This window comes from Bos grunniens, chromosome 21, assembly GCF_055505025.1.
Source record: "Bos grunniens cultivar Pamir isolate PY7600 chromosome 21, Bosgru_T2T1.0, whole genome shotgun sequence".
Taxonomy (NCBI): domain Eukaryota; kingdom Metazoa; phylum Chordata; class Mammalia; order Artiodactyla; family Bovidae; genus Bos; species Bos grunniens.
Window position 1 is genome coordinate 4,022,591 of NC_141185.1, and position 17,650 is coordinate 4,040,240.

Sequence of the window (17,650 nt, forward strand, 5' to 3'; positions counted from 1 at the left end):
TAGGAAGTGTCAGGCTTTCTTGTTTTCTCTTTTGTGTGTGAGTTTTTGGTTGCTTAGCTGTGTCCAGCACTTACCATGAACTGTAGCCCGCCAGGCTCCCCTGTCCATGGGATTCTCCAGGCAAGAATATTGGAGTGGGTTGCCATTCCCTTCACAAAGGGATCTTCCCAACCCAGGGATCGATCCTGGGTCTCCTGCATTGCAGGCAGATTGTTTACATTTGAGTGCTGCTGTTTTAAATTGGTAGCGGTAGTTTTCTGTGACTAAAAGCAAAGATGATCGTTGTCCGCCATCTGGTGGTCAGAGTCTATATTACACCCTAGATTGTGCCCAGGTGGGTCATTTTTCACTCACGGCCTATGGACCACCCTCAGCTGCTGGTCAACGACCCTCCTTCACCCATTTCAACCCCTTGGCCCTTTGCAGGAGTAGCGGCAGCCTCCTCAAGAAAGGGGATTCGATGGGACAGGCCCAGTCCTGGACTCTGCAGAACTAGCTTGCATCCCTGAAGCCTTGTAAGGTCCCTGCTGCTGGGCTAGGAGTGCAGGTACCTAAGGGGCCTTAGAGACAGGGCCCCACTCCTCTGCGTGTGTGCGCGTGCGCCCGTGTGTGCGTGTGCGCCCGTGTGTGCGTGTGTGCGTGTGAAATCCAGTCCTCGTGTCTCCAGGATGGCCCTCATTCTGGACTTTTCTAAACCCAGGTCTTTGTATCCCTGTGGTCCTGCTGTGTCCTGGGCAACAGCCCTACTGTGGGCCAGGCGTCACGCCGGGTCCTGGGGACACACCCAGGGCTTAGGTTCTGGCAGGGAGACAGTCGGTGCCTGCAGGGTGGGGCTGCCGGAGCCCGGATCCGCGTGTCCCTCAGGCTGGTGACATCCTGGGTCTCTGTGCTGCGCTGGGCCTTGCGTGGGGGCTGGAGCGCCGGGCAGAGGCGCCAGAGCCCTCCGTGGGGGCCCCAGCAGTGGGTGCAGGGTCCCACTCCCTCCCAGCAGCCTTTCCTCTCCCACCAGGCTGGTGACAAGGCCTGGAAGCTTTGTGCCACGTTCGCTGTGGCTCGTGGCAACAGCCGCGTTTCCTGGCTCTTATCCGAGTATCTTGCATCACAGGTGCTTCCTCCAGTCTCATGACGGAATTGGGGCCTCAGACCTACCGACCTCAGACCTACCGACAGACAGTCAGACCTGCTCGACAGACAGCACTGTCGAGGCAGTCTGAGCACCAGTTGGAGAAGAATTTCCAGACACAGAGAATTTCAGAAAGGCATGAGTTTATTAAGAACAAATAGCCAAGATAATGAGGACGCTGCAAACGCAGTGGGCTGGCCTCCTGACAGGCTGTGGAGAGCCCACGGGACGCTGTAGGAACAGTGCGCCAGCTCAGGGGGAGCCGGCGTCTTTCATGGGTTAGCAGGCAATTTTCAAAGCCTCAAAACAAAGAAAATTCCTGCTGGAAGAGTGGCATTAGGTGATTGGGGAGGGTGCTAAAAAGGCAGAGGAACCAGAGATCAAATTGCCAACATCTGGTGGATCATGGAAAAAGCAAGAGAGTTCCAGAAAAGCATCTATTTCTGCTTTATTGACTATGCCAAAGCCTTTGACTGTGTGGATCACAATAAACTGTGGACAATTCTGAAAGAGATGGGTATACCAGATCACCTGATCTGCCTCTTGAGAAATTTGTATGCAGGTCAGGAAGCAACAGTTAGAACTGGACATGGAACAACAGACTGGTTCCAAATAGGAAAAGGAGTACGTCAAGGCTGTATATTGTCACCCTGCTTATTTAACTTATATGCAGAGTACATCATGAGAAACGCTGGACTGGAAGAAACACAAGCTGGAATCAAGATTGCTGGGAGAAATATCAATAACCTCAGATATGCAGATGACACCACCCTTATGGCAGAAAGTGAAGAGGAACTCAAAAGCCTCTTGATGAAAGTGAAAGTGGAGAGTGAAAAAGTTGGCTTAAAGCTCAACATTCAGAAAATGAAGATCATGGCATCCGGTCCCATCACTTCATGGGAAATAGATGGGGAAACAGTGGAAACAGTGTCAGGCTTTATTTTTCTGGGCTCCAAAATCACTACAGATGGTGACTGCAGCCATGAAATTAAAAGACGCTTACTTCTTGGAAGGAAAGTTATGACCAACCTAGATAGCATATTCAAAAGCAGAGACATTACTTTGCCAACAAAGGTCTGTCGAGTCAAGGCTATGGTTTTTCTGTAGTCATGTTTGGATGTGAGAGTTGGACTGTGAAGAAGGCTGAGCACTGAAGGATTGATGCTTTTGAACTGTGGTATTGGAGAAGACACTTGAGAGTCCCTTGGACTGCAAGGAGACCCAATCAGTCAATCCTAAAGGAAATCAGTCCTGAATATTTATTGGAAGGACTGATGCTGAAGCTCCAATACTTTGGCACCTGATGCAGAGAGCTGACTCATTTGAAAAAAGCCTGATGCTGGGAAAGATTGAAGGCAGGAGGAGAAGGGGACGACAGAGGATGAGATGGTTGGATGGCATCACCAACTCAATGGACATGAGTTTGAGCAAGCTCCAGGAGTTGGTGATGGACAGGGAAGCCTGGCGTGCTGCAGAGTCAGACATGACTCAGAGACTGACCTGAACAAAGGGGCTCAGTTAGTTCTGGAGACGACCTCCTTTCTGGGCTCCATGTCCGTGGTCTTGGTATGGGGCTCCACAGGCACTGTCCCCTCGGTTATATGGAGAGGGGGTTGGACAGAGAGGTCAGGTGCACCCAGGTCGTGTGCCTCCACTAGGCTCCACCACCCCCTGTGCTGGGACCCCCTGAAGGCCTGGGGCCCCCTGAACTTGAACTGATTTATGATCTTGGAAGAATCCACGCCTGAGCATTGAGAGGGAAGTTTATGTGGAGAAGGAAGGGAGAATCCGTGCTGTCATGAAGTTCACTGAGGATGGAGACAATGTGTCTGCCCTGACTGTATCTGCCATCTGTAGTTTTCTTGTAGTGTCCTTGTCTGGCTTTGGTATCAGGGTAATGCTGGCTTCATACAATGAATTTGGTGGGGTTACTACTGCTTCAGTTTTTTAAGGAAGAGTTTAAGAAGGATTGCTGTTAGTTCTTTAAACGTTTGTTAGGATTCAGCCATTCTGGTCCTGGGCTTTTCTTTACTGGGAGGTTTTTGATCACTGACTAATCTTATTTGTTATCGGTCTGCTAGATTTTTTTATTTCTTTGTGATTCAGTCTTGGTAGGTTACATGTTTTTAGGAATCTCTCTGTTTCTTTTAGGTTATCCACTTTGTTGATGCATCATTGTTCATGGTAACTGCCCGCGCTCCTTCTCATTTCTGTAGAATCAGTTGTAACGTCTCTCTTTCATTTCTGATTTTAATTGAGTCTTCTCTCTTTCTTCTTGGGCTTCCCTGGTTGGTCAGCTGGTAAAGAATCTGCCTGCGATGTGGGACACCTGGGCTCGATCTCTGGGTTGGGAAGATCCCCTGGAGAAGGGGAAGGCTGCCCACTCCTGTATTCTGGCCTGGAGAATTCCATGGACGGTATAGTCCACGGGGTCACAAAGAGTTAGACACGACTGAGCAACTTTTACTTTTTCTTTTCTTTTAGTCTAATGAAGGGGTTGTCATTTATCTTGAAAAAAACTCTTAGTCTCATTGATTTTCTTGTCTGTTGGTTTTCTAGTCTCTGTTTTATTTCTGCCCTAATTATTATTACCTTCCCTCTGCTAACTTGGGCTTAGTTTGTTCTTTTTCTGGTGTCTTAGGTCATAAAGTTAGGTTGTTTATTTGAGATCTTTATTCTTTTCGAATGTAGACATTTATCACCATGACCTTCCCTCTTAGGACTGCTTTTGCTGAATTTCGTAAGTTTCAGTAGGTCGTGTTTTCATTTATCTCAAGATATTTTTGAATTTCCTAGGCAACCACTGATCTGCTTTCTGTCACATTAGATACATTTAGTTCCAAATCAAGCGTCCTTAGACTGTGTACACACTTTCGTCTGCCTTCTTCTATTCTGTGTTCTGATTTTGAGATTCATCTGTGTTATGTTTCCCTTTGTTCCTGTATTTATTGCTGGATAGTATTCCATTCTGTGATGTGATGGTTCATTTTATGGGTTCATTTAACTGGCTCTGGGGTGCCCAGATTACACATCAATTCTGCATGTGTCTGTTAGTATTTGAGCTGATGGACTCAGGAAAGAAGGTCAGCCTCCCCGACATGGGTGGGTGTCATCCCAGCCGCTGAGGGCCTAAATGCAGTGGCGGTGAAGGGAGGAGGAAGTCACCCCCCTTCCTGCCTCACTGATGGGCTGGGACATCTCACCGCACCTCCTGACCTGGAACCGGGATCTACACCATCGGCTCCCCTGGCACTCAGGCCTTCAAACTCAGAGTGGATTATCCTAGCTTTCCAGTCTCCAACGTACATACAGCAGACTGGGGGCCTTCACCTCTGTCTCTGCTCCGCGCAGCCTGGGTCTGGAGGCCCTGGATGCTCCCTGAACGGTTGCTGAGTGACCGAATGAGCACAGACCACAGAGCAAGGGGAAGGTGAGCTTGCCACACGGTTCTGTTTGGGGACTGGACAAAACATCCCGAAGCCATGGAAAAATGGAGTGCCCAGACATCCTTCATAATCCTCATAACTCAGCGTTTGCCCGTTGCACTGCATTTCTGCTCTCTTTGCTCTTTTTATACACACATGTTTCTCACTGACCTTTGAAAGTAATTTGTAGACACTGAACTTCACCCCTGTAAATTTCCCTCTAACTGTGGATGGCCTTAAGGCCCTATATTAAAAACACAATCAGGCCTCAAATAAGTAAGCTTCCCCTGGAGGAGGGCATGGCAGCCCACTCCAGTGTTCTTGCCTGGACAATCCCATGGACAGAGGAGTCTGACGGGCTACAGTCCACGGGGTCGCAAAGAGTCAGACATGTCTGAACGGCTAAGCGCAGCACAACAAGCTTCTGCGTTAACCAGACACAGATGAGCAAGAGAAAGCCGAAGCAAGCAGAAAGAAGGAAATCATAAATGAAAATGTAGGAACTGATTATATGAAAAACAGAAGAAATAAAGAAATCAATTGAGAAAAAAAGCTTTACTATTTTACTTTTAACATTTGGATCTGCAATCTATCTGGACTTGATTGCTGGGCATGCATGGAGTTGGGGCGGGGGTAAAGATAATTTTTTTCCTTAATAAATATCTAGTTAGCCCAGCACCATTTATTGATGAGAATCACCTTTCAGTGGTAAGTGTTACCTCGCTGCTGTCCTTCTGTATCACCTTCTTGTGACTCTGCTTCTAGACTCTTCTTAGCTGGTATATTTTTCTTTGTACCAACATCATGCTGCTGCTGCTGCTGCTAAGTCGCCTCAGTTGAGTCCGACTCTGCGCGACCCCATAGACGGCAGCCCACAGGCTCTTCTGTCCCTGGGATTCTCCAGGCAAGAATACAGCAGGGGGTTGCCATTTCCTTCTCCAATGCATGCATGCATGCTAAATTGCTTCAGTCGTGTTCCACTCTGTGCGACCCCATGGACAGCAGCCCACCAGGCTCCTCTGTCCATGGAATTCTCCAGGCAAGAGTACTGGAGTGGGTTGCCATTTCCTTCTCCAACCAACATCATAGTATCTTAAAAAAAAAAAAAATTTTTTTTTTTTTAAAGACCAACATCATAGTATCTTTTAAAGAATTTTATTGTGTTTTTTTGTCCCAGTGCCTACATTACCTTTCTCCTTCATGCCTTCTTCTTCCTTCTTCAACATCACTTTGGTTATTCTTGATGCTTTGTGTTTTCATATATGTTTTGAGAATGAGCTTACCATTTCCCACCAATAATGGTTTCTCCTGGGATTTTGGTGTGATTGTAATAAACCTTTAGATTGTTTTCCTGAGAACTGACATTAAAAAAACGGAAACTTCCAAATGATTAGCGTGTTGATCTTTAATGATTAATGATTATATTTTTCAATTTATAGAGGTCTGTAATTTCTCTTGATGATGCTTTGTGGCCTTCAGTGTAGAGGTCTTGCGTGCCTTTCAGTATTGTTTGTTCTTAGATGTTTTGTTTTCAAAAAATTTAAAAAAGATATCATTTCTAACTTTTCATGTTCTGTTGCTGGAATATAGAAATACAGTTGATTTTTGCATATTGACTTAGTATCCAGCAACAATATTAAATTCTCTTAATACTTAAATTCAGTTGTCTATAGGTTTGTTTGGCTTTTCTTTTTTTCTTCTATTTTCTTTTTGGCCACGCTGCATGGTCTGTGGGATCTTACCTTGTCAATCAGGGATTGAACCTAGGCCATGGCAGTGAAAGTGTGGGGTCCTAACCACTGGACCACCAGGGAACTCCCTCGTTTGGGTTTTCTAATCAGTTCAGTCACTCAGTCGTGTCTGAATCTTTGCGACCCCATGGACTGCAGCAGCCCAGGCCTCCCTGTCCATCACCAACTCCAGGAGTTCACTCAAACTCATGTCCATTGAGCTGGTGATGCCATCCAACCACCTCATTGTCTATTGTCCCCTTCTCCTCCTGCCTTCAATCTTTTCCAGCATCAGGCTCTTTTCATATGAGTCAGTTCTTTACATCAGGTGGCCAAAGTATTGGAGCTTCAGCTTCAACATAAGTCCTTGTAATGAACATTCAGGACTGATTTCCTTTAGGATGGACTGGTTGGATCTCCTTGCAGTCCAAGGGACTCTCAAGAGTCTTCCCCAACACAGCAGTTCAAAAGCATAATTCTTCAGCGCTCAGTTTTCTTTATAGTCCAACTCTCACATCCGTACATGACCACTGGAAAAATCATACCCTTGACTAGACGGACCTTTGTTGGCAAAGTAATGTCTCTGCTTTTTAATATGCTGTCTATGTTGGTCATAGCTTTTCTTCCAAGGAGTGAGTGTCTTTTAATTTCATGGCTGCAGTCACCATCTGCAGTGATTTTGGAGCCTCCCCAAAATAAAGTCTGTCACTGTTTCCCCATCTATGGGTTTTCTAATACAGCTTTATATTTTTCTTTTCAATCTGGATGGCTTTCATCTTTTCCTTGAGTTGCTGAGTGAGTAGGACCTTCAGTACAATTTGAATAGAAGTGGTGGAAGCGTCCTTATCTTGTCCTTGATTTAGGGAGCAAACTTTCAATATATTACCAATTTGTGTGATGGTTTTTATAGATTTCTTTATCAAATTAAGGAAGTTTCATTCCATTCTTAGTTTGCTGAGAATTTTTATCATTAGTTTTGTTAGACAGTTTTTCTGTGTCTATTGAGGTGGTCATAGAATTCTCCCTCTCTCTCTCTCTTTGGCTATTAATGTGATATAGTGCGGTCCTCCAGAGAAAGAGAAAGAATAGGTTGTATATATAGAAAGAGATTTATTATAAGGTACTGACTCTCATGATTATGGAGTTTCACAACCTGCCACCTGCAATCTGGGCACCAGGAGAAATGATGTTTATCTAGTTCTAGTCTAACCCTGCAGGCTTGAGGACCAGGAAAGCCAGTGATACATTTCAGGCTGAAAGTTGGGAGCCTTAAGACCCAAGAAGAGCTCATATTTCACTCGGAATCTGAAGGCTGGAAAAGACCAAAGTCATAGCTCAAACAGGTGGGAGGAGTTCTTTCTTACACAGACTTTTTGTTCTATTTGAGTCTTTGATGGCATGAGGGCTCCCCTGATAGCTCAGTTGGTAAAGAACCCGCCTGCAATGCAGGAGACCCTGGTTCGATCCCTGGGTTGGGAAGATCCCCTGGAGAAGGGGAAGGCTACCCACTCCAGTATTCTGGCCTGGAGAGTTCCATGGACTGTATAGTCCGTGGGGTCACAAAGAATTGGACATGACTGAGTGACTTTCACATTGCCTTTCCCCCACATTAGGGAGGGAAATCTGCTTTACTCAGCCTATAGATTCAAATGTTTATCTCACCCAGAAACACCCTCACTGACAAACCAGCAGCAGTGTCTCATCTGACATCTAGGCACCTTGCAGTCCAGTCAAATTGATGTGGGAAATTAACCATCATAAGCGGTAAATTACCCTGGCTTTTTTTTCAATGTTGAAACACTTTTGTATTCTTGGAATAAACACTGATTGGTTGTTATAGATTATCTTTTACGGGTTGCTATATTTTACCCCTTTAAAATATCTTGCTGTGTTTGATTTGTTAAAATCTTGCTTAAAATTTTTACATCTCTGTTCATGAAAATAATTGATCTATATATATTAAAATTCCTGTAGTATCTTTATCAGAATTACCCTGGCCTCATAAAGAGATGGGAAGTGTTTCCTTCTTTTCTATTCCTTGGAATAAATTGGATAATATTAGGGTCAGGCTTTCTTTAAACAGTTAGAAGGATTCACAAATGAAGGCACATGGTTCTGGATTTTCTTTGTTAGAGGACAGATTTCTTTTTTGGACTGATTTTTTATATTCTTTTTCTGTCAGTTTTATTCAGTTCAGTTCAGTCCCTTAGTCATGTCCGACTCTTTGCGACCCCATCAATCACAGAATGCCAGGCCTCCCTGTCCATCACCAACTCCCGGAGTTCACCCAGACTCACGTCCATCGAGTCAGTGATGCCATCCAGCCATCTCATCCTCTGTCGTCCCCTTCTCCTCCTGCCCCAAACCCCTCCCAGCATCAGAGTCTTTTCCAATGAGTCAACTCTTCGCATGAGGTGGCCACAGTACTGGAGTTTCAGCTTTAGCATCATGCCTTCCAAAGAAATCCCAGGGCTGATCTCCTTCAGAATGGATTGATTGGATCTCCTTGCAGTCCAAGGGACTCTCAAGAGTCTTCTCCAACACCACAGTTCAAAAGCATCAACTCTTAGGCACTCAGCCTTCTTCACAGTCCAACTCTCACATCCATACATGACCACAGGAAAAACCATAGCCTTGACTAGATGAACCTTTGTTGGCAAAGTAACATCTCTGCTTTTGAATATGCTATCTAGGTTGGTCATAACTTTCCTTCCAAGGAGTAAGCGTCTTTTAATTTCATGGCTGCAGTAACCATCTGCAGTGATTTTGGAGCCCAAAAAATAAAGTCTGACACTGTTTCCACTGTTTCCCCATCTATTTCCCATGAAGTGATGGGACCAGATGCCATGATCTTCGTTTTCTGAATGTTGAGCTTTAAGCCAACTTTTTCACTCTTATCTTTCACTTTCATCAAGAGGCTTTTGAGTTCCTCTTCACTTTCTGCCATAAGAATGGTGTCATCTGCATATCTGAGGTTATTGATATTTCTCCCGGCAATCTTGATTCCAGCTTGTGTTTCTTCCAGTCCAGCGTTTCTCATGATGTACTCTGCCTAGAAGTTAAATAAGCAGGGTGACAATATACAGCCTTGACAAACTCCTTTTCCTATTTGGAACCAGTCTGTTGTTCCATGTCCGGTTCTAACTGTTGCTTCCTGACCTGCATACAAATTTCTCAAGAGGCAGATCAGGTGGTCTGGTATTCCCATTTCTTTCAGAATTGTCCACAGTTTATTGTGATCCACACAGTCAAAGGCTTTGGCATAGTCAATAAAGCAGAAATAGATGCTTTTCTGGAACTCTCTTGCTTTTTCCATGATCCATGCTTCAGTATTTAAAAAGCTATCAAAATCATATATAATTAATAGACCAAATTTAAAAATCTATATGATTTGTGTAGAAGCAATAAAAATAAATGTAATTTCAGCACTGCTTCATAGATAAAAAAATAAAATCTCCTAGCAGATGAAAGACAGATAAAATGTGTCACTTCTGGTTTTTTTTTTTTAATCCATCCAATACCCATTCCTAAACACTTTTTTCTTACCTACTTCTTACTATCAAGGTGAAAAAGCCAACCATTCACTTTTCTAGTCTCTCTTGTGTAGGAACGGTCATATGACCTATTTCTGGACAGTGAAGTGAAAAGAGAATTCTGATGGAAGGATTCTAGGAATGACTTTCCTCCCTGATAAAAAAGATATGCATTCTTTCTTTTACTGACCATGGTTGTAAGTGACTTGTTTGAAGAATTTGTATACTGAATCACAATTGTCAAAATTTATTGGTACATTATGGTATTCCTTTTGTTTTTGACATTTGTAGGGGCTGTAGATGTCCTCTTTTGACTACTGATATTAAAAATCTGACTTTCCCCCTCTTTTTAAAAATTACTCTTCCTAGGGTTTATCTGAAAAGCTTTTGATTTCTCCTTCATACTTGAATGAGATCCTTGCTGGGTACAATAATCTGGGCTGTAGGTTATTTTCTTTCATCATTTTAAGTATGTCTTGCCATTCCCTCCTGGCTTGAAGAGTTTCTATTGAAAGATCAGCTGTTATCCTTATGGGAATTCCCTTGTGTGTTATTTGTTGTTTTTCCCTTGCTGCTTTTAATATTTGTTCTTTGTGTTTGATCTTTGTTAATTTGATTAATATGTGTCTTGGGGTGTTTCTCCTTGGGTTTATCCTGTTTGGGACTCTCTGGGTTTCTTGGACTTGGGTGATTATTTCCTTCCCCATTTTAGGGAAGTTTTCAACTATTATCTCCTCAAGTATTTTCTCATGGTCTTTCTTTTTGTCTTCTTCTTCTGGAACCCCTTCTGGAACCCCTCTCTCAGCAAAAGCTGAGAGAATTCTGCACCACCAAACCAGCTCTCCAACAAATACTAAAGGATATTCTCTAGACAGGAAACACAAAAATGGTGTATAAACTCGAACCCAAAACAATAAAGTAAATGGCAATGGGATCATACTTATTAGTAATTACCTTAAACGTAAATGGGTTGAATGCCCCAACCAAAAGACAAAGACTGGCTGAATGGATATAAAAACAAGACCCCTACATATGTTGTCTACAAGAGACCCACCTCAAAACAGGGGACACATACAGACTGAAAGTGAAGGGCTGGAAAAAGATTTTCCATGCAAATTGGGACCAAAAGAAAGCAGGAGTCACAATACTCGTATCAGATAAATTAGACTTTAAAACAAAGGCTGTGAAAAGAGACAAAGAAGGTCACTACATAATGATCAAAGGATCAATCCAAGAAGAAGATATAACAATTATAAATATATATCCACCCAACATGGGAGCACCGCAGTATGTAAGACAAATCCTAACAAGTATGAAAGGAGAAATTAACAATAACACAATAATAGTGGGAGACTTTAATACCCCACTCACACTTATGGATAGATCAACTAAACAGAAAATTAACAAGGAAAAAAAAAAACAAAAAACATGTATCTATAAAGTTCACTAAAGCAAAGCACAGTAAAATGAGGTATGGCAATAAAAGGCGTTAAATTTATCAAATAAAAAAAAATAAATAAAGTGCTGGAAAAAAAAATAAAATAAAATAAAAAAAATAAAAATTACTCTTCCTAGGGTTTAAAATTTTTTCATTTTTTCCCCCACAGAATAAGCTTCAATTTTATTAATTATATGGATTTTTTAAAAATTCAAGTGTGGTTGATGTACAATGCTGTACTGACTTCTGCTGCACAGTACAGTGATCCGGTTGCGCATTTATACACATTCTTTTAGCATTCTTTCCCATTATGGTGTATCAAAGGGTACTGATATAGTTCTCCGTGCTATGTAGGAAGACCTTGTGGCTTATCCATTCTATATGTCATAGTTTGCATCTGCTAACCCCAACCTCCCACTCCCTGAATTTTCTATTCTAATGATTTCTGCTTGTCGTTTCTGCTTCCTTTCGGTTGTTTTTTCGTCCCCAGCTTCTTGAGTGTAAAATGTGCACAGCTGCTTGTGAGTCAGTTTATTGCTGTTGTCGTTTGGTTGCCGAGTCATGTCTGATTCTTTGCTGCCCCGTGGACTGCAGCATGCCGGGCTTCCTCGTCCCCCAGAATCTGCTCAGATTCACGTCCATTGAGTTGGCGATGCCATCCAACCATCTCATCCTCTGTCATCCCCTTCTCCTTTTGCCTTCAGTCTTTCCCAGCACCAGGGTCTTTTCCAATGAGTTGGCTCTTTGCATCAGGTGGCCACACTGTTGGAGCTTCAGCTTCAGCACCAGTCCTTCCATTGAATATTCAGGGTTGATTTCTTTTAGGGTTGACTGACTTTATCTTTGTGCAGTCCAAGGGTCTGCATTTTACTTCACTGATTCCTAAGATGTTGATGTTCACTCTTACCATCTCTCGCTTGACCTTGATTTATGGGCCTAACATTCCAGGTTCCTATTCAATATTGTTCTTTATAGCATCAACGTTTACTTTCACCACCAGGCTCATCCACCACTGTGCCTCACTTCTGCTTTGGTGAGCCAATTAAACATTATAAATCTATTTGTAAATATTGCTTTAATTATATTTCCAAATTTGGAGATTTACTATCTTCACTATAATTTAGTTTAAATACATTTTCTAATTTCTATTTTGACATCTTCTTTGACTCAAGGCTTATTTTTAAATGTATTATTTAACTTACAGTTGGAGATTTTAAAATTCCGTTTATGTAATTTATTTCTAATTTAAATCCATTGTGGTTGGAGGACATACTTTGAATGACTTCAGTCCTTAGAAATTTGTCAGGTTATTTTTCTTCTTTAGTCTGTAATAGGGTGGATTACACTGATTCTAAAGCAGTGAACCAGCTTTATACTTCTGGACAAAATTGACTGCGTTGTGATTTTTTTTAAATGTGTGTTGCTGGAATCTATTTGTTAATATTTCACTATGGATTTTTGTATCTATATTCATGAGGGCTATCAGTTTATAGTTTTTCTTTCTTGTACCATCTTTGCCTACTTTTTCTTTTTAATATTGGCTTCCTTCATAAAATTAGTGTGGAAATGCTTCTTTCTTTTCTCATTTGTGGAAGAGATTGTGTAGAACTGCTGCTATTTCTTCCATAAATGTTTAGTAGAACCCACCAGTGAAACCACGGGACCTGATATTTTCTTTGCTGGAAATTTTAAACTGCAAATCAACTCGTTTAATATATATAAGACTGTCCCGGTTATCCATTCCTTATTGAGTGCATTTTGGTAGATTGCATCATCTCAAGGAATAGGGCTATTTTATCTAAATTGTCAAGTTCATTTTCAGAGAGTTGTTTGTATACTCCTTTATTATTCTTATCATGTCTGTGGACAGTGTAGCAATTTCCCCTCTTTCATTTCTGATACTGGTAATTTGAATCTTTTACATTCTTTATCTTTGTTAGTCTGGCTAGTGGAATATCAACTTGACTGATCTTTTCAAAGAATCAATTTCTGGTTTCATTGATTTTTTTCCCCTCCCCACCCCCATTTTCAACTTAATTGGTTTCTGCTCTTTTATTTATTATTTCCTTCCTTATGTTTATTTAGACTTCTTTTTTTTTTTTTTGCTTTTCTTTTTCTTGATTCTTAAGGCAGAGATTTACATGACTGATTTGAGTTGTTTTTTTAATAAAAAGTGTAATGCGGTATAATTCCTTTTAAGCACAGCATTAACTATATCCCACTCATTTTGATATGTTGCTTTTCATTTGTACTTAGTTTGACTAGCCCTTTTTACATTTTAAACTTTTAAAAATTTGTGCATTTTCTATTTCAAGTTGTTTTCATCATAGATTTGTCCTATTCATTAACCTGTTCAAAGAACCAAATTGTCTTTTCCCCTCTTTTTGTTCAATCTCTAATGTTGATTATTTTCCCTTATTTTATTTAGGTTTATTTCTGTAGTTTCTTTTCATCTTCTTAAAGTGTCCATTAATTAGCTCATTAATGGACAGTCTTTCTTTGTTATTAACATATGCATTTAAGCCTTTAAATGTCTAAATACTGCTTTTTTTGCGGGGGGGGTCTCGCACAAGTCTCGATATGTTATAAAGGTCTCGATAGCATTTTATTACAGTTCAGTGTTAAAAAATATTTCCTTATTTGGCTTCGTTGGGTCTTAGCTGCGGCACATGGAGTCTTCGCTGGGTCACGTGGGATTTCTCGTTTCAGTTCAGGGACTCTCTGGATGCAGCTCGGGGGCTTACTGGTTCCATGGAGTGTGGGATCTCAGTTCCCTGACCAGGGGTCGAACCACCGCCCACTGCCACTCTGTCCTCAGGGCTCTCTTGTCCCTCCTGGTTGCCTGGTGCTCAGGCTGTGGGTCGTAGCTATTTCCTCTCCTGTCTTTGATGAGATCAGCTGTATCTCGAAGAGTTTGTTTCACAAAGTGATGCCAGAAGCAGAAATGTACTCTCAGCTTTCATGACCACCGCCTCCACAGCAAGACTGAGGAACAGTGGAGGTGCAGGGCTGTTCTTCTGTTCTTCCTGATACTTACAGGAGCAGCTTGAGAGTTTTGCTGTTTAATAAGAATTTTGCTGTTGCTGTTGTTCAGTCGCTCAATCGTGTCTGACTCTTTGTGATCTCATAGATTGCAGCACACCAGGCTTCCCTGTCCTTCACCATCTCCTAGAGTTTGATCAAACTCATGTCCATTGAGTCGGTGGTGCCATCCAACCATCTCATCCTGTCGTCCCCTTCTCCTCCTGCCCTCAATCTTTCCCAGTATCAGGGTCTTTTCCAATGAGTTGGCTCTTTGCATCAGGTGGCCAAAGTAGTGGAGCTTCAGCTTCAGCATCAGTCCTTCCAATGAATATTCAGGGTTGATTTCCTTTAGGATTGACTTTGGGTAAATAATCTATCAAGCTCAGGAAGTTTCCTTAGGCTCAAAATTTAGCTTTTAATCCTCTAATTTGTTGTTTTAATTAATTCCATCCATTGTTTTCTTAATATTGACACATTCTTGCTTTCTTGGAATAAAAACTATTTGATCATAAGGTATTAGTTTAATACATATTTGATTTAATGTTATAATGTTTTACTTATTTTTCCATCTGTCTTAAGAAATGAAAATTATTCACTTCTCCTTTTAGAATAACTTAAGAAAGCTTTTGCACCAAGGCTATGTTAGCTTCATGAACTGAATTGAGGAAATTTCTTTTTCCAAGACGTGGAATCCTTTGAGTAACACAGACTTGATCATTAATTTGGGAAGCCACCTGGGTACCATCACTTAGATATTGTGAACATTAAAATTAATTTGGATCTTGCTTGTGGTGATCTTGAAACCCAGGTAATTTGGGACAACTCCTCTTTCGATGACAGCAAGAGAAGCTAGATAAAAACATTCTACTTGAAGGGATTGCAGACGTAATGAGATAGTTAAGAATTCCTGGTCTAGAGTTTGGCAGGCTTGATAAACTGAGGAGGTTAAGACTTGCACTTTGCACTGATTCTCTTACTGGGAGAAGTCGCCGATTCAGTATGGGAGTTACTGAAAGACCAAAAGTTACTGTCTTTGAAAGTAATATGTTTGGGCTGTTTTTGATATTTTCTCTCTTTCTTTAGTTTTCTGCAGATTACCACGCTGTGTGGTCTCTTTTTACTTTTCCCACTTGGGTTGTAAAGATTTCTTAAATCTCTTCTTGATCCTTTTCATCTATTTGGGTAAATTCTAGGGTGCTGTTTCTTCATGATTATTCTGCCCTGTAAACACATCCTGCTGAATTATTGTTTTGCCTCTTCCCGTACGTTGTGCTGTTGTATCGCGCTTAGCCGCTCCGTCGTGTCCAACTCCTTGCAGCCCCGTGGACTGTAGCCCAGCAGGCTCTTCTGTCCGTGGGATTCTCCAGGCGAGAATACTGGAGTGGGTGCCATCTCCTACTCCAGGTGACCTTCCTGACCCAGGAATCAAACCCACATCTCCCCCCTCTGCACTGGCCGGCAGGCTCTTCACCACTGGTGTCACCTGGGAAGCCACGCATTTATCCGTGTGCACTCTGCGGTCCATGGAGTTGCAAAGGGCTGGACACGACTGAGAGACTCACTTTCACATAGTCCCACTTGTTTCTGTTCCCACTTGTTTCTGTTGCTTTTCTTTTGGTATTATACCCAAAATATTATTGCCATAATCAGTGTCAAAGAGTTTCTAACCTGTGTTTGTGCCTAGGAGTTTTATGATTTCAAATCTTGTGTTTAAGTCTTTAATCCATTCTGAATCAATTTTTGTGAGTTGTGAAAGATAAGTATCCAATTTGGCTTTTCCATGTGTGATTATCCAACTTTCCCAGCACCACATTGAAGGTATCGTCCTTTCCTCATTGATTAGTTTGGCTTCTTTGTTAAACATTAGTTAACTGTGTATGCAAGGGTTTATTTCTGGGCTCTTAATTCTCCTCAGTAGGTCTTTGTGTCTATTTTTATGCCAGACATATATGGTTTTGATTACTGTAGCTTTGTAATATAGTTTGAAATCAGTAGGTGTGATGCCTTCAACTTTGTTTTTCCTTCTCAGGATTGCTTTGCCTATTTGGGATCTTTTTTGACTCCATACAAATTTTAGGATTTTTTTTCCCTATTTCTGTGAAAAATGCCACTGGAATTTTGGTAGGGACTGAATTGAATCTATAGGTGGCTTTGGGTAGTATGGACATTTTAACTAATACTAATTCTTCCTTTTCCTTGCAGTGTGTACTTGGCTCCTGTGTCATGAATTAACTGATCCCATGTATGTGGCTTTATTTCTGGGCTCTCTGCTCTGTTCCTTTGGTCTGTGTGCCTGTTATGTTACACGTTATTTTAATGCACATTTCTCACTTTTTTTTTTTTTTTTACAAATGACTTGCTACTTGTTGTTTATTTTATATTTATTTTAGATTATAGAAATGATGTGAGACAAAAAGCAAGTTAGAGCAATTTTCTTATTCAAGTTTGAAATGGCTCATAAAGCAGTGGAGACAACTTGCAACATCAACAACACATTTGGCCCAGGAACTGCTGATGAACGTACGGTGCAGCGGTGGTTCAAGAAGTTTTGCAAAGGAGACGAGAGCCTTGAGGATGAGGAGTGCAGTGACCGGCCGTCGGAAGTTGACAACAGCCAATGAGAGGATCAGTGAAGCGGATGCTCTTACAACTACACGAGAAGTTGATCTTAACGAGAAGTTGCCAAAGAACTCAACCCCGGCATTTGAAGCAAACTGGAAAGGTGAAAAATCTCGATAAGTGAGTGCCTTACGAGCTGACAGCAAATCACAAAAATTGTCATTTTGCAGTGTCCTCTTCTCTTATTCTACGCAACAACAGTGAACCACTTCTCGATAGGATGGTGGCGTGATGAAAAGTGGCTTTTACACAACTGGTGATGACCAGCTCAGGCTTGGACCGAGAAGGCGCTCCAAAGCACCTCCCAAGGCCAAATTTGCGCCAAGAAAAGGTCATGGTCACTGTCTGGTGGTCTGCTGCCTGTCTGATCCACCATAGCTTTCTGAACCCAGCGAAACCACTGCATCTGAGCAGTACGCTCAGCAGGTCACTGAGGGGCACTGAAAACTGCAGTGGCTGCAGTCTGTACTGGTCAACAGAGTGGGCTCAGGTCTTCTCACGACAATGCCCAACCACACGTCGAACAACCAGCCCTTCGAAAGCTGAATGAATCGAGCTACGGCATTTTCCTCATCTGCCACATTCACCTGACCTCTCGCAAACTGATGACCACTTCTTCAAGCATCTCAACAACATTTTGCAGGATAAATGCTTCCACAACCAGTAGGATGCAGAAAACGCATTCCAAGAGTTTGTCAAATCCCAAAGCAAGGATTTTTACGCTACAGGAATAAACAAACTTATTTCTCATTGGTAAA

General features: G+C 42.0%; 1 long non-coding RNA gene across 1 annotated transcript; it reads left to right on the forward strand.

Annotated features, from left to right (window-relative positions):
• The first annotated feature begins 430 nt into the window (after positions 1-430).
• Positions 431-16,976, forward strand: LOC147348938 (uncharacterized). Its single transcript, XR_015149412.1, has 2 exons — positions 431-547; positions 16,664-16,976. It is a non-coding gene; the product is annotated as an uncharacterized LOC147348938 (long non-coding RNA).
• The last annotated feature ends 674 nt before the right edge of the window (positions 16,977-17,650 follow it).